Genomic DNA, 25,078 nt, shown 5'->3' on the forward strand with positions numbered 1-25,078 from the left:
TGCACTGTGTTCTAAGGCTTTGGATTCTCTCATTTTATCTAATGCCGCAGAGAGTGATCCACAGCTATTTGTGCAGCATTATAAACAAACCAGGATTTGCTCTGTCTTTACAATGTTATCAATTAGCAGTCTGATGAGCACTGTGCCTCATGAGAATTTTGGGGGACTCAGAGTGGAAAGTTCGGACATGCACTTCCAGCTACATATTCTGAGAAGTTTGAATCTACTTGATGTGTTTCTCAAAAGCCATAGATGTAAAGCAGACATTTGTATGTTTATCTTACTTAGACTGTGATTGTCAGTACCTCAGTGAGCTTAAGCCTCATTTAATACAAAGGCAGCGTTATAGGTTGAGCAGCTGGGTAAGATGATGGATGTGTGCCTTGGAAGCAGTCATTAGACAGATAATTCATTTTCCTTTATGGGATTTTGGTTAGATGTAGAGTTTGTAATTCAGTAGCTTTCACTGAAAAATTACTTGACCAGGTTGCCTTAGTGCTTTAGTAGGGTTCAGAATTTTCCGTGTTACATTCCAGTGCACTCAGTCACGAGGGCACTCAGGAGGAGTGTCCAGAGAGAAGCCCTTTGTGAAGAAAGAGGTCCTTGTTAAAGCATCATCAAACTTTGGTTGAAACAGAAGAAAGTTGCTCTTAACTCTTCAGGCTGCTGTGTCCAGTCCCCAGGAACATGTAATAGTGAAGGATAATCTGGATATCTGAAACCAGCCTTCTGCAGAAATAGGTAGCCATGTCATGATTCTTGACTCAAAGGCATTGGGGGATTTACTTCATGTAGTGTCTGATCCACCACAGAATTAAATGGGAGCCAGCAAACCCTGTTGTAATCTCCGTATGGTGATAGCACCCGTGATTTTACTGCTTAGATTCTAGGAAGTGATACTGAAGATGTCAACCTGTGGGAACTTTTCAGTTCTCTTTACATACTATCCCAGTAACTTGTGATTTTATTTTGTAACATAACAATTAGTAGAGAACCATAGGATTTGTTTTACCATAGGAGGCTTCACAAGTTTGTGGCCAGGTTGTGTCTGACAGTCTTGAAGTACCAGATTGTTTCTGTTCCCAAAGGGACAATCTGAATAAACAAGGTATAGGATGAAAAGAAAAGTTACACTGTTATATAAGTTATATATAGCTTGGAGATGAAGCTGGAAACATAGCATATCCATTCAACTGCAATGAATGTGAATAACTTGGAGATCATAACTCATTAGGAAGCTACTAGACATGTGGATTGTATCACAGAAGATGGAGAGTAAAGGGATGGTAATTCCTTTCTAATGGAAAGGAAGCTTTTCAGAAAGGGAGAACAAAATTATATGGTAGCTGAGTGAGGCATGGCCTGGGCATAAATGATAATATGCTCTTATTCCAGAGTTGACCTAGTGGTGGTTATCTGGACAAGCAATGAATAGAGGAATTGTCCATTTTCTTGAAATGACCCATTTCATCCTGGAGATTTTTTGACACTATCAGAATGAAGCCATTGTTCATTGCTGTTGCTTCCCAGTTTTCTTTAGAACCTAGGTAGTAATTGGAGATAAATACTTGTCCAAAATATTTTTATTCTCCAAGACCTCTTCTAACTCATGGTATTGAGTCATACCTTAAACCCGCAATGCACTTATGCATGTGTGTTCCTTGCCAAACACAGGTATAATCTATGAAGGACAGTTATTTCCCAGGAATTGCATTACTGCCTTCAAGTGTAGTGGAAAAAATAACTTGAGTAGAATTTGTTTTCTTTCTGCCTCAAGAAAATACAGTTTGTTTGGTTGTGTGTCAGTGTTGGGTGAGAATTATGTAAGCTGCAATTTATTGTGACTTTGTAAAGAGACTAACAAGTTCCTGTGTCCTCCTCTTGGTTGTTTGGTTGTTGTTTTTTTTTTTTCAAAAAAAGCAAACAAAAAAACCCCTTTGTGAATAAGAATTTATGCTTAGCTTTTTGTTTAAATATTCATATTAAATAATATTCATATTTATGAATTATGGAAAGCATCCAAAAGCATGTTCAACATACAATAGCAGTGAGAAAGAGTGGGAATTGCAGGGTAGACCACTCTCATGTTTCCCAAAGTGGTGTATACTGTGACAAGGAGAAATGTCTGATTTGGGAGAAGCACAGCTCCACGACAGTTATAAGATGGGAATTGTTGGGCAAGCTGTTGTGGTTTAAGCCCAGCCGTAAATCAGAACCACACAGTCTCTGTCTCACTGCCCCCCTTCCCCCCTCCCCCACTCCCAGAAGGGTGGGGAGGAGAATCGAAAGGACCTAACTCCCACGGGTTGAGATAAGAACAGTTTAGTAACTAAGGTATAACACAAACCACTACTGCTACCACCAATAATAATAATGATAAGGGAAATAACAAGGGAAGAGAATACAACCACTCACAACCCGCCGACCGATACCCAGCCCGACTGAGCAGTGATCTCTAGCCCTTCCGGGTAACTGCCTCCAATTCTACATCCTGGGCATGATGTGCTGTGGTATGGAATACCTCTTTGGCTAGTTTGGGTCAGGTGTCCTGTCTCTGCTTCCTCCCAGCTTCCCCTCCTCCCTGGCAGAGCATGAGACTCACAAAGTCCTTGGTCAGAGTAAACATTACTGAGCAGCAACTAAAAACATTGGTGTTGTCAGCGCTGTTCCCAGGCTGAAAGTCAAAAACACAGCACTGCACCAGCTACTAAGAAGGGGGAAAATGACTGCTACTGCTGAACCCAGGACACAAACCTGAGGAAGCTTCTCTTCCTTGGACAAACCTCATGCTTATGTTAATGCTCCCAAAGATACATGTGTGTGTACGTGCTCTGAATTGCATAGAGCTCAGATTACCTCTCCTGGCAGGGAGGAAAGCCAAGTTACTATCTGTCCCAGATTTTTGAAAGGTGATGCTTCAAGCTATCTTCCGTGGGCATCTGAAGTCTTTCTGCTTCATTGTTGACTCCAGCACAGCACTTACTGTGAGAATCAAAACAAGGTAATTATAATCTGATTTCAGTGGATCTAAGCAGATGCAAAACATACATGTATGTATAGTGGAAAGAAAAATATTTTGGGCTACAAACTCTTAGTGTTTTGATACATTGTTAGGAATACAAGTGTACATAAAGGAATTTAAAAGAGGCAGCAGAATAAGAACAGTTTCTTATCAGTATAAAGAGATTTATTAAGATAGCTTCTACTGATGCTCTTTATTTGCAAATGCCAAATTCTGCAAGAAAATTAAAAACTATGGATTCCCTTGTGTTTATGATAATACCAGTACAAACCAGTGCACCTGTCCAGTGCTGTCACTACCAATCTCAACACTTAGAAGCCCAGGTGGCTTTTCAAGCCTATTGATGAAACACGCTGGCACTGTGGGAAATAGCCATGGTGTGGCTGCAGTATCATCTGCTACCTGTCAAGCTGGAGGACCTGAAGACCTCTGAGCATTCAGAAGGACACTGATATTTAGCAGTGCAGCTGTACAAACTGCAGACATGGATATGCTTTTGTGTACCTCCAGCTGATGCTAAAGAAAATGGGAAACAGCCTAATAGCTGAATCTAAATCAAATTATAAATAGTTTTATTCAATTTTGTTTCCATTTAAAAATTAATTTGTTTCAGTGATAGGCATGTGACTGCAAGCCCGGAAGACTGAAGTGCTCTTTATGTAGACAGCACGCACGCAACTGCTTTGACCCTTATCTAGAGGGACTCTTTAATCTGTTAATTCAGTTTTTATGCCCATTCAGTTCTTGACCTCTCTGACTCAACTTCCAGTTAGTGACACTCATGATGGTTGTTTCTGTGATGGAGACACCTGTCCATTAACAATGGCACTGGGCTGAACAACCTTTCTGTTCTCATGCAGGCCACTAAACAGGCAGATGGTGACAACAGTTGGTCACCACTGATTGGGCTTGCATTTGAATTCTTGACCTAAAGGTGAAGGCCACTGTATCCTTTTAGGAATATGAGCCATCAAATTTAGGTTTAGTTTTGATATCTAGCCTGGGATGTGTGTGAAGTCAGACACCTAACAGATACGTAAAAGAAACACTTTTCCTCCATCTGTTCTTTCTTTTATTGTTATAGTTAACTCTGTTAACTCTTCCTGTTAGCAGCTTCTTGCTTGAAGAGTGCCTTGTGTTAGTGAAAATCAACAAAAACACACTCCCAAGATCCGATCTCAGGAACAATTCTTCATTTTCCTATTGTAAACCATGATTTTTTGCTTTCTTTTTTTTTTTTTTTTTTGTACTCTTCATACTGTTACATGCATAACTGGGAAACAGTTTTCCTGAGACAGTTTTTCCTATTAAACATCAAGCCCTGTGATTCTCTTCCTAGGTACTCTCTCACTTGCCTACCTACAGCACAACATGACTTTTTCTTCAGTGTTGTTACACCTGTTGGTCTCTTTAAGTTCAGTGTGCATGTAACTATCAATATCCAGTACTGTGCCACTACTTCAATTATTCTGTGGCCTCTAATACATAATTTGCTCTGTACCTTTCCTCTTTATGTGTAAAGCTGTTTTGAAAGCCAAAAGTTTTATGGCTTTCCACTTTTTTCTTTAATATCTCAGTCAAACTGATTGGGGGCAAGGGGGGGAGTGCTACTAACCCATGATATCTAAAGTATGAATATGTTTCTATTTAGATATAGCAAAGATGGATATGCAAGTTATTTAGCCCTACAAAGAACTACCATCATGAGCTGGCAAGAAAGGTCTCTAGTCAGAAAATACCCTGAGGCTTATGCTGCAAGCACTGCTACCAGGCACACTGCAAGATTCACAGTTGCTTTAAGTTGCTGATGGATCAGCAGTTTTATAATATTGAATGACAGGACACAGAATTTCTCTATCTGCCTGTTTGATTGTGTGCACTGCATTTTATCTGCTCAGGTGGTGTCTGGATCTGTAATTTAGGTATCATTTCCAGTTTCAGTAGTTTTGGTCTTATAAATATGAACATCAGAATAAAGCAGGTTGCAAGATTAGAGGCAAGCATTTCAAAGCACATAATAAGAGGGTAAATATTGTTAGATGAGTTTGTGTTTGATGTGTGTTCATTAAACTCTCACTCATGTTAACTAACACTGTGTCTGAGCTTAGCCATTCTCTGCTACTGAGCATTAGCCATTCTGTAGCACTTCAGTGCTTATGTGATGGGACTTCTGTGAGTGCGCCTTAGTTGGGGGGGGGGGGGGGGGGGGGAGTGTCCCTCACTAGCCAGTCAGTGGCAGTTTTCTGGGCCATCAGTGTTGCGTACACCCACAGAGTCTGCTCTTGCTTTCCCATGCTTGATGTTGCAGTATGGGAAGCACGTTACAGTAATTATACTCCAAACAGATCAGACCACCTATGAAGATAAAGAAGCACTAGCTAACAGATGTTAGTCATACAAGCTCCCTGTGGAATCTCACTAGAGGGCACTCCTGATTTTAGCATTAAAAAGTTGTCTTACCTTTACCTAAGTAACTTTATTTTCTTTGCTGGTACTGGAGTGAGCTAACTGGGTGGCTTTGGAGACTCTGTATGGCTATGGAGACTGATCTTTAAAAGAAAATTGTCTTACAAACAAGAAGGTTTTGGGAGGTGCTTTCATAGAAAGAAGAGAATTGAACCTTTAAAGACTGTAAGTATAAATGTATGGAGACATCCTGAGCTGGAAGATTTGGATATGGTACTTAAAATAAATGAAAACTAAGATCTGGAGTTACTAACTATTTGTGATTTAAATACGTGTAAGGGAAGTGGTAGGGAAGTTTTGCTGACTTTTCATACTGAGCATGCTGTCTAAACTGTTAGCATTTGCATGGAGCAAGCACTCAACCTTCCTACTTCCTTAATAATGATTGCACACAGTTGAATGATAACAGGAGTAACCAGAATTTGGTCTTAGCAGGCAGAAATTGCATTCAACAAGGAATTTAATGTCAGAACAAGACCAAGCTGCTAGAATTCTGAAAGGAGCAGACCCAGGTTTGCAATTCTTCTGGAATGGTGACTAAGGGAAATGGGGTTTGGAGTGCCATTAGTGGATATATGACTTCTTTAGAAAGAAATTTTGAGCTTTCAAACTCACTAGGAACTTCTAAACAACAGTGTCTTTTTTTGTTTAATAAACAGCTCATCCAGATGTCAATAATTAGGTGAAACAGTGCATCATCTTGATTGCCCAGTGGTTGGTAATCAGTGCAGAGCTGAAGACTGCTTTCTAAACAGCAGTTGGTGTATTGCAGGCTGCCTTTGCAGGAGCTGTGAGCCCTTAGAAGAGAAAAGATGCCCAAGGACAGCAAACGAGCCAGCCACCAGCAAATGAAGTGCAAGCATTATGTTAGCAAAGGTGAGACAAGGTGGTGGCCTGTCTGTTCCTGGGAATTCATTACATGCCTGCATGTCCTGAGAAGGGTGATAAGGAAGATATGTGTGAGAGATTTGCAATTCTGTTTACCTTCAAAGTTGTAAATCAGTAGCACTCTCCTCTATTAAGGCTATACCAGGGGAAAAAAGAATGTGCTAATGATCTTGCTCAAAGTGTCATGTTCTTCTTGCTCTCTTTAAAAATTTGCCTAAGATTAGACTAAACTCTCTGATAAGGCCAAGGAGTCCAAATAATCTCTGAGTCTTGTAATTATTTTATTTTATAATTAAAGGTGATAATACATCATACTGGATTCTAGCTGTGTTTTCTCTCAGGATATTCATCTAAGCGAGCTTTCGTAATTTGGCTTTGTGCATAGCTGAGAGAGATGTATTTAATTTAAAGAAAACACTTGTATTGCAGTATACTTCATCTAGTTACTTTTATGTTACCTGTGTGATTGGGCTAATTGAGTAGCTCATAATTTTTAAGTATCTATTCCCATAACACCCCAGGGAAGTGTATTATCCCTATTCCACAGCTGTTAAACAAGTACATAGGAAGAACCTATGACTTGTCTAGGCTTCAATGGGAGGAATGACCGAGGAATTGAATGCAGCTTCTTGACTAGCACCTTGACTAGGGTTCCAAATAATGGATAAATTCCTCCCACTTTATTATATATGAAAAATATATACAATTGCATATGTTAGAGAACAAGGCTCATATAAATTACTGAATATATTACATAAAATATCCATGTCCTACAAAACTCAAGCCTCTGGAAAGATCTCTTCACCATATTTATTTTTAGTGATTTAGTACATTTTATTAACAAGCAGGTAGAATGTACAGTACCATATTTACATGCTACTTACAATAAAATATAAAATACAGGTTTTACAAATTATAGAAAAAACACTTGATAATGTAATAATTAAGGGCTCTCTTCTCAGATACTTCTAATTCTACCCAAGCTCAAATCGATGTGCTTCATAACATTAGTGCACAATTTCAGACATGTCAAGGAAATAAAGTTTTGTTTACAAAAATGAGGAAGCAATTAAAGAGTCTACATCTTCCTCCAAGTCAGTGAAGACTCTGGTTTCTTAAGAAATGATCCAGACTTGCTCTATAATCAATGGACGGGAATAGGTATCTCCAGAGAGCAATTTGTGCTACCCATTTTTTACTTCTGTCTTAGCAAGGGACAAATTGCTCTCTGAGAGCAGGCCTCTGAAAGTACTGCTCTCCACTGACTATTGATGGCACCTGGATGATTAGGGTAGGCTAAAGCTCTCTCTGAGGTGGCTAACATTAAGAATCCATACCAAAGTAATTGCTGAAAATGTGAAAGTGGAGTTGTTGCTCCTTTTGCTAAGGTAGGAGAAAAGGCACTGACCAAAGCAGAAGTTTCACTTCCTTTTTTTTTTTTTTTTTTTTTTTGTGCAGAGATTTTTAAAGAGCCCAAAAGGATGACTCAAGCATGTACCATATTCTAGTGAAATTGAATTGGATGAATTAGTTTGGGTTTGGTTTTTCGGGGGGGGGGGGGGGGGGTTTTTTGTTTTTTTTAATATAGTTTTATTTGCTCTTAAAACATTGGTTTGTTTTTTTTTTTTACACTGCCATATATAAAGAGGAGTACTTTCTACCATGAGCTAAAATTTTGAGGAGAATTTAAGCTGTGTTTTGGTTTTTTTAAATTGTTGGGGTTTGGCTGTATCATCATATATAAAAAAAACCAACACTTTTTTCAGTTCTCTAAAACACAGTGTATGGATCTATTCCGTACGGTATACTTCCAAACACATCTGTTACAAAATAGAAGCCAAACACAAAGAAGAAAGAAGCCAGGTCTGTACGATCTGTAACCCAGTCCCTACAGACCTAAATTAAGTACGCAGTTCAGCAAATACTAACTTTGTATATTAAGTTAAATATCTTATGGCTGTTTCAGAAAGGGGAGCAAATGCTTTCAATTTTCTTAGCTGCTGTTGTACTTGTGTATAAGTTTGAAAGTAAAATTACTTTTGAACTGATACGTCTTTTTCCTTTTATATTGGACACAATATTTATTGTATCCTGTTTCTAGTAGAGCTTGAAATTAATTTTTTAACTACATTTCTTAGTGCAAAATCCATGACTGCAGTGCTCAGAGAAAGAGAACTGTTTATTTTTAGCTGAGGCTACAGAGGTTTTTTTCAGCTTTGTTTTTTAAAAAGCCACTGATGCGTGTGCTTTTTCTTTAATTGCTGTTTTAAAAAGTTTAAGTAACCAGCTTAAACCTTGCCTAATTACATATGTAGCATGAAACAGGGTGCTATTTTGCTATCTTTACATTTTCAGTAGTACCATATCATTAATTTCAGTTTCACTGGAACTTTTATTATTCTGTATGCATTTTATTTATCTTTTAAAGTCCCTATGATGTTTTATCAGCAAAGCTTTAAGAATTTTAAGGAGTGAAAAGCTCTTACTAGTTTGTCATAATTCACCTGCAAAAATATGGATTCTTTATTTTTCCCAAATGACTTCAAAGGGAAACTTCCTCAGCCCATGAGACAGAATACCGGGAGTGCTGCTAACTCAGTCACGGATTTGGTAATCTGTTGATGTTTGTTTGGAGAGTTAGGGCTTCTTTTAGTTGTTGCAGTCTGCGTGATAATAAAGATTGTGCAGTCAGAACACTGCACAACAGTTGACAACTTTGTTCATGACATTTCCCACTTTTTTGCAGAGTTATCGATAGTTTAAGTACCCTTGGATTTGTTTTTGTGAGTGAAAATAGCTCCAACCTACAGAGATGAAGTATAGGCTTAAAAAAACATAGACCCTTTGCATAGTAACTTTTCTCTCTCTGACTTTAAGTGATAGAGCAGCTTTTTATCATGGGTACTAAAGTGCTCTTTATTGTGGGTTTTATGGTGTTAGTTTTAGGAGGATACTCCTACCTCTGTTGACTTTTATCACACAAAGAGCATCATTTTGCATCATAGTGATAGCTAGTGGAAGGAAAAAAGATTACAACTTGTGAAGAACCAGCGCGAAAAACAGCAGTTCTTGATGAAGAACAGTAAATGCTGGGATACTTCTGGGAGAGAATGTGTGCTTTGAATGCTGAGAAGGAATTCTTCATGACTAAGAGGAATTCTACATGACTTCATGTAAAACTTAGGTTTTGTGTTTCTGTTGATCAGAGTATGCTGGATAGTTCCTGGGATAATTAAACCTTGGGCAGAGAGACAGGTTTATTACTGAAGTGCCTACTTCATTTTTCACCAGAAATCTTTACCTTCAAAATAAATATTTACATGTGTGTTCAGTATTTCTGTTGGGAAACGCAGATCTGCAGTAAGGAGATCTGAACAAAAAGGAACTCCATTTCCCTGCAAATTTCAGACAGAAACCAGTAGTAAATTATCTGCCTATAGGTACTTTATGCAAAGTGTCAGTAATTAAAATCATAAGTCCGTAGCCTGTGTCTTCAGCTGTGGTTAATACTACTTGATGCCTCAGAATTTAGGTTCTCAAACTGAAAAGTCTTAAAGAAACCTGATTTCAGAAGGCAGAGAGCACCTGTCTTTTGAGAAAGAGTCGTGTCAAGAAGTACCAGATTTGAATATTTGAATTAGTTCAATATTTCTGATATTTTGCCCTGGTCTTAGCAGCACTCAGATGTGTACTTGTTTTTAGAGAAAATATTTTACCCTGCTAAAATTGCTACAACCTTTTTCAAGGAGGAAAAGTTTAAGCATGATTGTTAGTAGAATCACGATGAGCGCTTTTGTAGGCTCTCTTAAGTGCAGACAATGTTTTCTAGTTAATATTTTGAATATTTGATGCAAAAATGTAAATTACTAAAATACTCTGCATCAGGTCTTCCATTTAGCATTATCCTTTCACACTGTGGAGTAAACTAATGAATTACAGCATGATTACATAGCACATAATTAACTTTGTAATTAATATGCAACTGCCACTTAAACTAAAGTACCGCTTATAAAGATGTACGGCAACAGTAAATCACAGGTCAGAAGTAGCACTTTGGAATTTTCAAAAGAATGAGGGTAAATGCAGATTCACTTACAGCAGCAGAGTAAGTTAATTAAAAAGCAGATTAATTGTGAATGTCCTGTTTAATTTTAAATACCTTAGCTGTTTCTTTTCCCTGAAGAAAGAACAAGTTTAAAGCCTAACTCATTCACTGTTTTCCTACATGACATATTTTAAAATGAGCAGTTGTTTAGCTTTAAACTGGCCTGGTTGTGATTAGGAGACAGTCAGTACTCCTTTCTTGTCCTGCTATGTAGAAGGGTAGGGTAAAACCAACTGCTTTTTACTTTGAATTATTTCTAGTTTTCTGCCATGGTCTTTTTTTTGTTTTTTACATCAAGTCAGTGAAACAAAGTTAGCCAAACCAACTCCATCCTTTGTCCTGATGGTTTGTTTCTAAGGAAGACGAGGATTTGTGCTGTCCTGTTGGAACCAGTGAAGAATGAGGCATAATTTCAATCGCTTCAGACAAACTGTTTTTTCAGCAGCTGTTCACAATTGCTAGTGTTTCCACCAGCAGTGCCAATGCCAGCAGTCCTCTTGCAAACAGAGCACGTGCTTCCACAGGCATCCAGAGCAACGTGTTGGTAAAATTGCATGTCTTGCTGGAGGTTTAAAAAGTAGGAGCCGGAGAACTGTCGTTTCTGACATCCTTTGCCTTTCAGTCTGTCTCCATGTGAAATGCTGTTGACCATGGTGAGGAATTAAAATCCTCAGTGAAGGTGTGGCCAAACTGTCCTGGTTCAGACTCTTCTTGATCAATGGAAAGCACCATTTAATATGGTATAAAACATAGTATGCCAGAGGTTTGTTTTTATTCAAGTGATGGGAATCTTTAAGTGTCTTCATGATTTGTTTTCATGAAATATCATACAGCATTAATACATACTCTGACAGCCCTTATAAGTACATGTGTTGTTAGGAACATCAGCATAGAAGAAAATCAGATTAAATCAGTTCCCTGTCTTCTCCAGGTGGCATTCACAGGAGGGGTTGTAGATACCAGTTGACCCCAAGTCACTCTTTTCTCTACTTTGCTAGCCTAGAAGTAGAAATGGACACACAGTTGAGAGCTCTGTACCCAGAGGCCATTGGAAACAAGTGATACAGCCTTCAACACCTTTCTGCCCATCAAAAGGTGATGGAAAGCAGCAACTAGACCCTGCAAGTGTATTGGATGCTGTGCATGCTATTCAGTACTTCACCATAATCTCCTTGTTTGGCTTGATCTACTGTTGTGTATATCCTGCTTAGTGTCTGGTTAAAAGAAATTAAACAGATTATATATCACAAGCAGCAGGAAATGGCTACCCTAAGCATATAATGCTTCTTTTAAAGAATTAATATGTTTTGTTAATGTCTCTTTTGCAAATCAAACTAATTTTTTTTGTGTTCAGCAATACATGGCAAACAGTTCTAACTCTAGAGCTTCTGTGTTTCTGAAACACTTAGATTTATATATTCAGTATTCGTGGTGCTCAGTATATTGTTGGTTGCATTATCCACATTATGCTATTTTTCTTTTTAAATGGCTAGCTGAAACTTCTGACCTGGAACAAAGAGTGATAGATGCTTCACAGTTGCTCTTCGTTCTGGATAAATAATCATTCAGGCATAATTATGTGCATCTCTCTGTACTCATGAATACCTACTGCCTGCTTGAATAGCTAGGAGGCAATATATGCTGCCCTTACAAATCCTTCAGAATTGGCTTCTGCTTGTATTGTGTTTAGGAAAAAAATATAAACAAACAACAACAAAACCAGAAGAACACCTCAACAAAAAAATCAGAAACCCAGAAATGTTTGTTTTCTATTTGCTGACTTTGTTTTTCTTCCTTGGTCAGCTTCTCTACATGCTAATTACTATGAAAACTGACATGTAAGTCAGTTATCCTGAGTTACACTCCAAGAATAAAAAAATAACTGGAAGTAGGGTATGTACCCTAAGTGGAGCATAACCTAATGGAACTTGCAGGGAGTTTTGTCATTTGAGTTTTGCGTGTCACTTAGTGGGTCATAATATAAAGGAACACGTCAGTTTTATAATAATTGAATTTTTGCTTTAGTGGGGAGATTAAGCTTGAGGGAGGTGTCTTTCTGAAAATGATGTGCAATACATTCATGGAGGTTCAGTTCTAGGCATTAGGAACAGATGCTTCTGAACTAATCTCAGCTGTCACATTTCATGCATAAATCCTGGGGAATGAACAATATCAGGATTCCCTGGAAGAATTCCTGGAGGTTTAGCTTAATACTCTCTCCCAGGGAAGCATTCCACCTACTGACTTGAGGAATACTTCCAGGCCTTCCTGAAGGCCTTCTCTAATGCTGATCCAAATAAGGCCAGGGGAGAGATGACAAAAACCATATATTGCAATGCAGTGGAGCACTGAGATGGCAAGGCAGAATCACATGGCCTCAAACAGTTGCAGTGATTTCAACAGAAGTGAAATCATGAGATGATTTTGCATTAAAAATGGAGAGTCATCAGCACCTGGTTAAGGAACAATCACAGCTCCATAATTATGATTGAGCTGTAATAGCTGGCAAAAATGCATATGATTTAAAATATAAAAAAATTATCTTGTCTAGCAGAAGTCCACCTTCCTTTTTTAAGTATTTCAGCGACTATTCAGAAAAGCTTTTATTAAAAATAAACTACAATTGGAATAAGTAAAAAAGTCACTGTTGTCCAAAACCAGAGGTGCTTGTGATGGATACTTCAATAAACTCTGTAACTGTAGGCGAATTGACAGCTCTGCTTTTAATATGTTAACAACTTTTCTTTCACTTGTAATATATAAAATATGTTGGGGTCATGTGAAAAAAATCAGAGAAAATATTTCCTTAAGCCTCTGTTAGAATGAGTTGCTGTCTAAACAAAAGATAAGAGAGGGAGTTTTGCAGCAGTTCTCCTCCATCTACATGGATTTTTTTGCGATGAGATTATAATATATGTTAACATTATGCTGACATGGACGGCTCTAGCCAATAGGTTAAAATTGTTAGGTAGTTTGTCTTTTTGACAGATCTTGTCTCCACGTCTGGCAATTTATATGACCTTCCAACTCTGATATTTTCCTTGCCACTGCCTGTCCTAAGTGGCTCCTTTCTACGTACCAGCCCCACTTCATTCTTAGAGCCTGACGAGGCAGCCCATGCTTCGTTGAACCTGCAAGGAGGCCCACTGGGTCACTGTAGGTATTAAATACTGCTTTATTCTGTTGAGTGTTAAATTGTTTGCTCAGTTCTTGAACATATTGTGTTAAATTAATGTTTCAAGCTAATTTAAAAATTCAGTTTCTTGTAGGAAGGGACATGGTGATATGATACAAAACATATCCTATTTCCCATTATTTTCACTTTATAATTTAGTACGTAGAATGATTCATAAAAACCTAAGCCAAAGCTAGGCATGTTCTGCATGATAGCTGAATTAAACTGCAGAATGCATCTGCTAAATGTCACTTGTGCAGACTTTTCTCCTGTGTTCCGTAACGCTTAGGGTTTGTTGTTCAACCTTGCAAGAAAGTGCTTGCGTGCATTTGTATGTATAAATGGTTTTTTTTTGGAGTATTTCATCCTTTTACGTATCTGCACATGTATGCTTATATATCTATTTGTGTGTTAATTTAATCAAAGCCTTATAAATAGCAGCTTAGTTGGTTTTTACAAGGAGAGGCTTACTAAAAACAGTTTATGCTAGTGAATTATTCTTCACAGGCCAGTCAAAGCTCTTGGGAGCTTTGCTTCTTAGACCCATCACAGGTTTTCTTCCCATAGCATTGCAGTTGCTATGCAGTCCATTGGTAATTCCCAGCTCTTTAATAGGTGTGTCATACAAAAAGCATTTGCATTATGATAGTGATGTTTAAAGAAACTTGAGGTGCAAGTAATGTAAACCAGTCCTTTCTGGAGTTTTGACCAAGTCTCCAAACAGAATCTAAAACAAGGGGGGAAGTGAAGATGCAACTCTGATATACTGAGTCTGAATGGAAGGAAGCAATAACTAACTGATGTCCTTAGTGGTACTTGAGAGACTTTAAAAGAAATGAGAGATTCATCCTAGGAAATGGGTGTCTAAATTGGTTTTAAACCATTTTAGAGAATTAATGTCTATTCTTGGCATCAGCTAGAACAGGACAACCTACAGGACTTTTTAACATATTCTTCTTCCTATGATAGACAAGAAAGGAAAGACTTGTGCGTTAGGACACTGGTGCTTACGTCAGAGTTCAAAATTGCCTGTGTTATCTAGAGAACATGCAACTGGGCTCCTGTGATGCTTCTCTGCTTTAGAAGAGACAGGACTATCAGAACTGTAGTAAAGAGCAAGTCTGGCTCTCTAGACCAAAGTCAACCTTTGAGTGAAATACCTTCCCACCTACCATTTTTGAAATGTATGTAATTTTTGCTCAGCAGTGGAAATAAGTCACAACATTGCTATATGACGTCATCTGCATCCCCTAAATCTTTTCAGGCCTACAGATGGCAGTAAGAAAAAAAAATATGTGCAAGCATGGGAAATAAAATTGAAAGAAGCTTGAAAATAGTTTGTCCAGTGGATTTACAACACTTGCAGGTGGGTAGCAGGTCATCCAGGATCCACAGACTTTGTCTGTTATCTGTGGCATTATGGCATATTTTCAGGGACTGAATTGATCTTACACAAGGAACTAATGCATAGCATTTTTACAGTTACAGAACTGGTGGTTTTTTTGTTTATTGTCAGTGATCCTGAGATTAAATAATTAGGGTAGGTGATTAATAAACTCTGATCCTTTTACTAAATATCTTACAAAGATCTTTATAATGCTTTAATGATTGCAAAGAAAAGTGATTCATTTTGCTTAACTTATACTCTACAAACTTTGTGGCAGGGTCTTTTTCTATATAGATTTTTTTTTACTTCACTTGCTGTTACAAATGTCTTTCAGTCCACATTATTTTTGTGTCTTTTTGGGCAAGCCCAGGTCCCTAGATCTTCAAGGTACAGTCTGTCTACATATAATGTGGCTTAACTTCTTGCTTGTGCATACAGCTTCCTTTCTGGACAAAACCTTATGGAGTCAAGAAAGGATTCATGCCCTGATTTTTGATGGTCATAATACATAGTATTACAGTAATACCTCTGGGTTTGAGCTGGTAAGAGAAAGAAAAGGCTGTCAAATAATTTTTATTCTTCTAAAGAAGAGAAATAATACTTGAAAAGAGCTGAAAAGTCATGCTTTCTCCTACGGTATGTCATAGAAGTAGGAGGAGATTGGATTTTGTCATGTTCTCTATTAAAGGATATCCGACTTGCCTATACATCTCCAGTATTTATGCAACCTGTAAAATCATTGGTGAGTTTTGTTCTCTTAGACTTTTCTTTTAAAAGTATTCTTACTTGCCTGCAGCTAAGGACTTAATTGTTGCTGCTTTGCTGTTTGCTAATAGGCAAGAAGCCAGCTATTGATAGAAGACACATATAGGTGTTTGCCTGCCTCTTATTCTTTGTACAGTTGGAAAGGTGAAATTACAAGCTGAGAAGTGTAGAGATAGAAGATAGAGCACTGAATTATTTAGTACTTTACTGTCTGCTTTTTTTGAATACCACCATTACCCTAGGAGGAAGAACTAAGACTGCCTAACTCTTAACCAGCTGAGAGACAGACAGCATGGAAAGGTAAAGACAGTAGAAATTTCCTTATACAGGACTGGTGAGTGTCTGAATGTATTTTGAAGGACAGAGAAGCCAGGTTCAACTTTTTTGCCCATGGAGAAGGTAGGAAAGGCTGGCTCAAAGAAGTCCTTAATTTGAATTAGTGCAAGTTAGTGAGGTATTTTTTTGTTGGGAAGGAATTGCTGCTGTTCACTGCATAACTCTGCTTTTGTGGCTTAGTTTCTGTCAAGAGAAGCAAATTCAGGGAAAAAAAAAAATAGAAACTCTCACATCTGGTATTAACTATTTGAATTGGTTCCCTTGTCCCAGTCAGGACAGGAGCAAATAGGCTACTCCTGCAGCATGGCCTGTTTTGTGCCAGCCTGCCCTTTCCTTTTATATCCCTGCTTGGATCAGCCATGCAATAGACAGAAACCTTTTAAATCCTGTAATGTGGCACAGTGGGCAGCTAGGCTTTTTAATAAATGAACCATCTTTCAGAAGATATCCCTCAAATTTCAGTTTTAATGAACCCAGGTTACTCAGGGGTAAAAAAAATGGGTTAAAATGCAGCCACTCAAGCATGACAAAAATCAAGAGCAAAGTCTGAGGAGAAGCTGGATAGAAGCAGTTTTATTCTCTGCAAGGTTTGAAATTGTCACAACAACATGTCTGTCCTTGAGTTCATCAGAGCCTTTTCAATGGGGACACTTCTTTCCTTTCTGGGGAGCCATGCCTTGTTTCAAATTAGATGTTGCACCAACTCCTGCCTGCTTCAGGCTTTGCTGCACGGCTGCTCTGCCAGCTTTGTATGCGCATTGCCAGCACATCACATTTGATCAGAATGAAAGTCACTCCAGAGTACGTCTAATCAGGCAGGGCTTCAGAACAACTTGAAGGCTATAAAGCTGACCTCTGGAGGCTGTAGTGTTGCCGCTGGGAGCAAAGAAGAAAAGTACGTAGGTTTTTGAGGTCTGTATACCATGTTGTAATAACCATTTAAACAAAATATAAGAAAGGAAGGATAGGAGTAGAAGGAAAGAAAATGCCATCTGGACTTAAACTGCTTTTATCCAGATGTCATCTGGATGTACAGTATAAGTTTGTCAGGTTAATTTAATTCTGTAGTTGGAAGTCTGGCTCAGTGTTGGAAATTTTGTCTTGAAGTTGCAGGAAGAGTAATATTAGATGCTTTATCCTTGTAGTGTGTATAAAAGACTTTATTATATCACTTTTCATTGTTTATATTAAACTAGCTTATGGTAGCCCCAGTCTCAGTTGTGATTTGCATTAGTCTGTGTGTTTGGTGGAGATAGCATCTACCCTGAGGGGCTCTTGATGTAGCTGGAAAGCCAGAAGAGCTGAAGAAGTGAAGTGCTTGGTGGTGGTTAGTCAGGAGAACAGCTCAGGTCCCTGTTCACAGGGCTGACTTTGCCCTGCAGTTATGGGAAAAAGCTTCTGGGCAGATACTTTATAATAATGAAGGTGGTATGAAAAGCACAAGACAAGTCTAGGTATTTTAATTTATGGCCCGCACTGTAAATAATTCATTAGCAATAGTGAGTCTGTTCACTTTGTAATAAAAATGGGAAGTCTGCCTGCTTCATTTTGTAAGACAGCTGTCACTCCTAAGTTGTCAGGCTCACTCCTGCCCTTCCAGTTGAAACAGCAATGTTGAGGATGGGAACTGTGCCTCCCTCTTCTTAACAGGGGATTCTGAACCAATTCCTAGTCTTTTCCATTGGGGTAACTTTTATTCAGGCCCAATTTAGCATTTGTATATTTGCTGCTTTGAAATGCTCAAGAGAATTTTAAACCACCTCCCTGATACCTGAGTATGTTGTATTCTGCCAAATGCCGTTTCAGATTCCTTGTGCTATCACCTGAGGGTGAGACACCTAGTGGAGGTACAGCTGATGAGATCTGTGCTCTTAGTAGAAATGATACTAAAATCTGTTTCTGATTATCCCAAGAGGTTTGTGACCTGAGCAGGTGTCAGATTTTTAACCATGGAATTCATAAAACCTTTGAAAACTGAGTTGTCTGTTAAGATTCTTGGGAAAACTAAACTTACTACATGGTAAGTGTAAAATTCTACCTGTAAGGTAGAATTTTCAAAGACCAGTTTCTAGATAGAAAGGTCCTCTCAAGTGATAAGAGTGTGAGAAAACCGAATAGGGCAGATGATCATGATGATGATTTTCAGTTAAAATCTTTCTTGAAGACAGCAGACTTTGGTGTGTAAAGCTCCTTCAGTGTTTTGTGACCTAGGAGTCTAGAAGAATTTCCACCTTACTGGAATTAGGGGCACTTAGAAAACAGGAAAAACAGAGACTACATTATTGATAGTCAAATAGCAGGGACATGTGCAGCTTTGAATTTATTGGAATGAAGGCACTGCAGTTGGAACTAGTTTTTAAATTACACTGTTTTCAAAATCAACTATAGGATGTCAAAAATATTTCTGGCCTTCTTCATAATGTTTCAGTAGCAATGGATCAGTCACTTTGGTTGTGTTTCAGATGCTTGAATATTAGCTGTTGAGACTAACATGAACAGCAGTCGCATTACAAGTCTCCCAGTATATTGTGTTCACACAGTGCTTCACTGCATATGTACAAAAAGTTTTCCTTGAGGGATACACAGTAATCTTGTTTTGCTTGTCCAGTCCCAGACCATCTGACCCAGACTGTCAGCAAGGTTTCCTGTAATTTAGGATTTGGTGGTGACTTGAGATATTGGGCGTTTGTCTGCAGGACAATTCAATAAGACCAAATACCTTGGGTTTTAATGTGTAGTACACTGGTTCAGAAGGATTAATACGGATGGATCTCCTCCAATCAGCTGCTTTAAAATGAAGATGATAAAATAGAATGTACCAAAACTGTAGTTTTGGTGTGTCTAGGTGTCCAATATCTTCAGTTTAAATTATTTTAAAGAAATGGCAGCCCCCAGCACTACATTGTCAAAATAAGCAGGGAGTTTGAAAGAAACCACATTCAGGTAACCACTGAAAGCAGTGCAGAAAACGCACTTTGGCTGCCAGTGACTACTCTGTTTCTCTGGCCAAAAAAAAAATCACATCCATCCAATTTCTACCTTATTTCTTCAGCTACATTTAGCTTTTACGGGTTCTGCTGGTCCTCCTGTAGTTTATCTTGCTTCCATTCTGGAAAGCTGGGTAAATCTTTGCTTAAATTTCATCAGAACACACCAGGATAATGGCAGATATCAAAGTTATGAGAGCCTGTGTCCCAAAGCAGCTATTCAGTTGTTCTGTTCTCTAGAGACTTTGCTGATTGAGGGTAATGCTGCTTTTCTTTCTCCTCTCCGAAGGAGTGATGCATTCCCTAGTGGCTTACCAGAAATCACCGGGCTTGGGAGCAGTTTCTTAGCTCTCATAGGATGAAAGAAAAAGTGAATAAATCTTACATTTATAGGACATGAAGAGAAATTACTGTCTACCTTGACTGTATGCCTTCTTCTCAATGCTAAACTTACTGGGGAAAAAAAGAAGCAGTCCAAATCTATCCTCATTCCTTTATTGTGTGCAGTGTAGTTTGAGGATGGTGGATTGTTATGTTCTTTCTGTTGCCACCCAGTAATGAGGAATGTAAGTTGTGATGATACAGCATCACAAGAAGAAATCAGCAGACAATTTCCTTCAAATGCTACAGTTCAAAACATGCCTTGTTTCATCAGGTAAGTAAGAGAGCGTTTAGTGTCAGAATGCAAATCATTCTCATTTCTAATTCACAGTGGGCTTGAGATGTTTCCTGCTAGGAGCATTTATTTGGGCAGGCCCAAGAGGTTGTGACCTCTGTTTGTTATATAGCAGGCTGTCTGGTTCAAGAGAGATGTTATTGGAGCACAGCAAATGCAAAATAGCATCTTCACTTTTTGACAGGTTATTGTTAAATTGTTAAAAATATTTGCTGCTGCTGCCATTCCTCCTCTAAATTTTCTCCGAGATCATCTTTGTACAGATCAGTTGGGTTGTTACTGTTACTGTTTACTCTGGACCTTTAGAAAATACTTAAATTAGGTTGTCTTCTGTAGCTCGTCTTTCAGGTTTTAAATCACTTGGATGAGTATGTCCAAACCAGGTGGCTTGTTTTAGTAGCTGATAAACATCTAGCAAGAGCAAGAAAAGTTTACAGATCATATGTATAGCAACGCTATAGGCTTAGCCCTCAGAGTGCTTGTAAGCCAGATGATGTTAGCAACACCTCGTGCCTACTGCAGTATTTGGTAGGCAGACACAAATGGTTTTCAACAAGTACTTCACATCTTACCACAGAACCTCTGAAAAAAATGAGCTTTCATTAGGTAAATAAGCAAGCATCACATGCCAGAATGCAAATCCCTTTCAGTTCTTACGCTCACCCAATTTCCTCTGCAATCTTCCCACTGAGCCCAAAAGGTGGGAATAGATGCTAGATTCTGTCTCGGATTAGGAATTTGAAATTTTTCAGGCAGGGGGGTTTACAGCATTGCTGTATGAGTGATCAGGGACACTGGTTATGAAATTGAGTGCAACCCTGCAAGCTTTTAGGGATGGCTCATTTGCTTGTAGATGTCCCAGTGAGGATTAGCATTTCTTACCTGCAAGCTACAGTACATTTAATAAGCCACCGAATCAGTGGATTCTGCTGTGGAACTGTCAATGTTTGTTCTAGCAGATCTGTCTATACTGGAGTGTGCAAAGCCTCCAAGAGCACTACAGCAGGTCTGTCAGCTCCGGCTCCCCAGTAGCACACTTCCACGCACTTTTGCCTTTAATTTTGTGTTATTACCTCTTGCTGTTTTAAACTGCAGTGTCCTTTTCCCTCCATGGTCTCCCTAATGATAACAAGCTGACAGAGCTGATGATACTAGGAGCTGGGTGGAATGCAGGGAAAACAACCTGGTAATACAAGCATGCAGCAGGGCAATTACCTGAAGCTGTGATCTGCAGATGCTGCTCTCTGTCTGAGGAAACCAGTAATTTCAGCCAGCGGGCTGGAGGTGAGGGCTGCTAGTGCAGGAAGGCAGTTCATGTGCTTTACGGTTAGTGGTGGCTGGTGACCAACTTGTTCTGGCTTAAAGGAGCACTCTCCTTAGCTAGAGATGTGATATTTTTACATCCCTGCGATACCACTGTTGTACGGGGGGGGGGTGGGGGGGTGGGGTGTGTGGTGTGTGTGTGTAAGTATTTTTATGTCTGTACTTTAAGCATAGGTCATATCCCAGTGCTGTGTGTGCACTTACAGCTAGCCCTACCACCTTTGCTTCTGTAATCAGGCTGCAGATGTGCTTCATGATTGAGCAACTTCTGTGCACCGCCGCTTCTCCTCCCAGAGGAGTCCAGCAGGCTTGCTTATGCAAGCTGTCATGCTGCCTTTTTCTTTCCAAAAGCATGTGTGGGTTTGCTTTTTTTTGTGTTCATCTGGCTCGCTGTTTGTGCCTGCAGATAATGGGCTCTCTATATAAAAATGTTCCCAAGCACATGGCTGCGGAAACAGTTTCCTTAAGCCCGACACAACCGCCACTCCATGCAGCTCAAGCCACCATAAATGACAAGAACCTGCTTGCCCCTTCCTGAAGCCATGCAGGCGCGCACACATGCTCGCTTGCTTTCCCCCTCTCACAGTCAGAGATGATAGAAAGTCTTCTGGGGATTACTGCACATTTGTAGAGCAACAATGGAAAGCAGCACAGCACAAATAATCTATTCTTCCTCACCCAGCATAACAAACGCTGCTTTGTCTCACATCTGGCCCTTTTTAATAGCTCAAAGCCAACAGCAGTAGCTATTTAGCAGCTTATGGTAAATAAAGCTTTATTAAAACAACTTCCTTTTTCAAGTGTTTAATGATTAAAACAGCCTTTCACCTTTTTTTTTTTTTTTTTTTAATACAACAATATCTAGCAGGGGAAATAGGTGTTATGGATGGGTATTAAACTTTTCCCAGAAAATAATATTTAAGAGAGCATCATTCAAAATTCTGTTATTGAAAAGCAGGCTGAAAGACCTTTTACTGCCGTGTTGAGGGCACAGGACGGTGCCCCTGTGCCCCGGTGCATGTGTAGCTGCTGAGCTTTGCTGTACCGGCGCACTGAGGTCTGCCTCCAGGTCTGAGCGTTCCGCGGGTTTTCATGTGCCCTAGCCTAATGCCGAAAAGAAGAATTAAGGCAATTATGGTATTTATCTGTGCGTACACACGGAGGTATGTTCCGATAGTCAAGAAACAACTTCTTTTAAGAGGTGTTTAATGTTCAGGAGAACTTCAAGTGGAATTAGGTAGGGTTCGTCGCTGGACTGCCACGTTTTACCGCCAGGACCGGGCGCTGAGGGAACCGATATTTATGAAATTTGCCATCGGAGGAGGCAGGCTTCCCAGAGCCGCTGGGCTGTGTCACACCCGGCTCCCTAGGGATCCGTGCTTCCAGGACACGGAAAGCCGCTTTTCCGGACCGCGCTCCCTCAGGGCGGCGGCGGCCGGGTCCAGAGCCCCGCGGCAAGCGGGCGGGTGGCGGCGCGGCCCTGCGGCGCCCTCTGCCGGCGCGGCGGGGAGCGGGCTCCGCGGCCCCGACTTCCCTCACGTCCCGGGCCCCCTGCCCGGGCCGGCGCATGCCTGTGCCCTCGCTCGGTGCTTCCCGCCCGACTGACGGCAGCTCTGCTGGGGCCTCCTCACACCGCCCCTCTTGGCGCCGCGGCCTGTGGCCCTGAACTCCCTGCCCGGCACAGTCCCGAAGTCTTTAGCCAGCGCAATTCTCTCCTGCCCTCCTCTATCTTGCTTGTTGCTTGATCAAAGTCGCTTGTTAGATAGAAACAGTCTGTCCTCTTGCACAGCCCTCAGCACACTGGAGACACTCAGGAAATTACTATTTTTAACTGACTCAGTCAGCAGTATTAACCAGCTTCTGTCCTGGGCTGGGCTGGGCCTGGGAGGGGAAGAGGGATGTTTGAAAACTGCTGTATTGAATTCCTGCTTAAGGAAGTTTCCTTCTTCCTCTCACCTACTTAGTAGTACTTGTTGACTGTGTGTCTCTTTTCATGTCCTCCTTCCATTGAGGGGTTCAAAGTGGCTCTAAATTGTTAGTTACAGCAAACATGGTTCCCCAGAAGGTGGCTGGCATTGTGTTTGTCACCTGTGGAAAGGGAAACCCAGTGTAATACTGGCCCTCCCAACACCTCTCACAGCAGCCATTCGTCTGCCTCACCTCTGTCCTTGGAAGGATTGCCTTTTCTTCTGTGCTCTTAAAATGGCTTTCTGAAGGAAGGATTATTTGTTAAAAGCTTGATTTCTAAGGAAATGGTACAGGCTTGCCCAGGTGAGGGGTGGGAGGCAGTGCTTGCTCAGGCTGTGGGGCCTGCGCCACCCTTGGCTGAGCAGCAGGTGACATGTTTCAGTGGGCTCTGCTTGTGTTTGTGCCTGACGGTGAGGGAAGGAAGTGTGTGAGAGGGAAGGAAGAGTGAAAAGCACCATGTGAAGAGTGTCTAAATTGGGGAGAAAGTCAGGCCTGGTTCAGTTGGTGACTCAGGTCTCCCTTGGCCACAGGTGACCTGGTTTCCATGGTCTGTTGGTCCCAGGGTACCAGAGCTCTTGATGTGGATGATATCCCTGGTGGCAAGCAAAGCTCATCCCAGGGCAGAACTGAAACCACTCTTACGTTCAAACTGCAGTGCATCTTCAGATATGTCAGTGTTTTGAAGCTGTGTTGAAACATTTGGTTTTTTTATTATTTTTTTAAGAGACTGTTTAGGCTGCCTTAGGAACTAACTGGCAAGGGACCATGTTCTACTACGTTGCTCTTCTTAAAGGCGTTATTGGAAGTCCAGTTTCTGACACAGTAATTGCAAACTCCTAACTTGAACTTTCAACCAACACAGAGTATAGCAGAGTATACCCTCTACATAATTTCATTCTTTTTTTTCAACATGGAAGAGGGTTTTGTAGTAATGGTTTAAGGAAAAAGATTCAGTATGTTTAGGGTTAAAAAAGAAAAGTAACAGGTCGATGCATCTGTTCCTTTAAAAAACCACATTCTCCATTTTTGAGACATCATAAATATGTAAATGAGGGCTCTTTAATTATTGCCTAGGGCTATAAACTCGCAATGCTAGAGGGGAGGGAAGGAGGAAGGCAAAGAATAACTCACATAATTTTTTTTTTTTTTAAGAGTCAGAAAAGGCAGCAGAGGAATGGGGATTTTTATTGTTGAATTACCAGAAGGTGCTGGGAGCACTTCTTTTGTTTATCTTTTTAGATGGAGTTAGCATATATAGCAGTAGCATACGACCTTCCTGTGTGTACACCAAACAGAGGGGATTTGTTAGGAAGCATGGGGTGAAATTCCCTTTTCCATCCCACTCTGCCAGTACCTTTAATCCCTATCAGCAACATCCCCTGCTGTCTCAAGCTGCTCCAGCGCCTCAGTATTAACATGATTTCTAGTGCAGGTTCACCAGGGCTACCGAGGGACCCTGCAAAGTCATTTTCACTTGTGACCTGATAAGCACTCGACATTTAACGGAATAGAAGTCAGCTCTTACAAAAAGGCTGGCAGGGCTGAGTATCTTAAGCACTATTATTTTTGGGTAAGGTGATCTTGCTGCTACTTTCAAACCAGCGTGAGATTGACAGAAAGGGCAGGGGTTTGTATTTCAGGATGTGAATGTGAACCAGACCAGTGTACAGCAGAACCTGTATAGAAGGTGTAGTTACTGGAAACAGTTCTGCTGCTATTTTTTCCAGGTAAAATGGTCTGGTGTCAAAGTGCTTATTCTGCCTTGGTAAAACTTCATATTCGTATGATAATTTTCACTTTCCACATTTAATCTTTTAATTCTTGCTGAGGCCTATGAAAGAATAATTTCCAGATGATAATGGTTTCCCACTAATGAGCTCTGCGTTTTTATAACAGAAATAACTTAGAGTCAGTATGCTCACTGAAAAAGTTATTCTATTTGATGCTTTTATGGTGTATCTGAGTGAAAAGTAAAAATTA

The 25,078-nt window shown here is 40.0% G+C and overlaps 1 protein-coding gene and 1 long non-coding RNA gene across 9 annotated transcripts in view; one reads left to right on the forward strand and one right to left on the reverse strand.

Moving 5' to 3' along the window:
* The window catches only part of ZMIZ1 (zinc finger MIZ-type containing 1), a 345,736-nt gene that overhangs the window by 162,715 nt on the left and 157,943 nt on the right, over positions 1 to 25,078 (forward strand). The window contains exon 1 of one of the 8 annotated variants that reach the window (XM_062613406.1): positions 22,947 to 22,969. The exons of the other annotated variants lie outside the window; for them this stretch is intronic. The gene's annotated coding sequence lies outside the window, so the exon portion shown is untranslated. Of the gene's footprint in view, positions 1 to 22,946; positions 22,970 to 25,078 lie in introns of those variants that run through there. 8 annotated transcript variants of the gene reach the window in all.
* LOC134160674 (uncharacterized) lies at positions 16,692 to 22,637 on the reverse strand. Its single transcript, XR_009963655.1, has 3 exons — positions 22,400 to 22,637; positions 21,023 to 21,187; positions 16,692 to 17,006 (listed from the first exon to the last, which is right to left on the reverse strand). It is a non-coding gene; the product is annotated as an uncharacterized LOC134160674 (long non-coding RNA).

This window comes from Pezoporus occidentalis, unplaced genomic scaffold (genome assembly GCF_034315485.1).
Source record: "Pezoporus occidentalis ecotype Australia unplaced genomic scaffold, CSIRO_AGI_Poc_V1 ctg101, whole genome shotgun sequence".
NCBI lineage: Eukaryota > Metazoa > Chordata > Aves > Psittaciformes > Psittacidae > Pezoporus > Pezoporus occidentalis.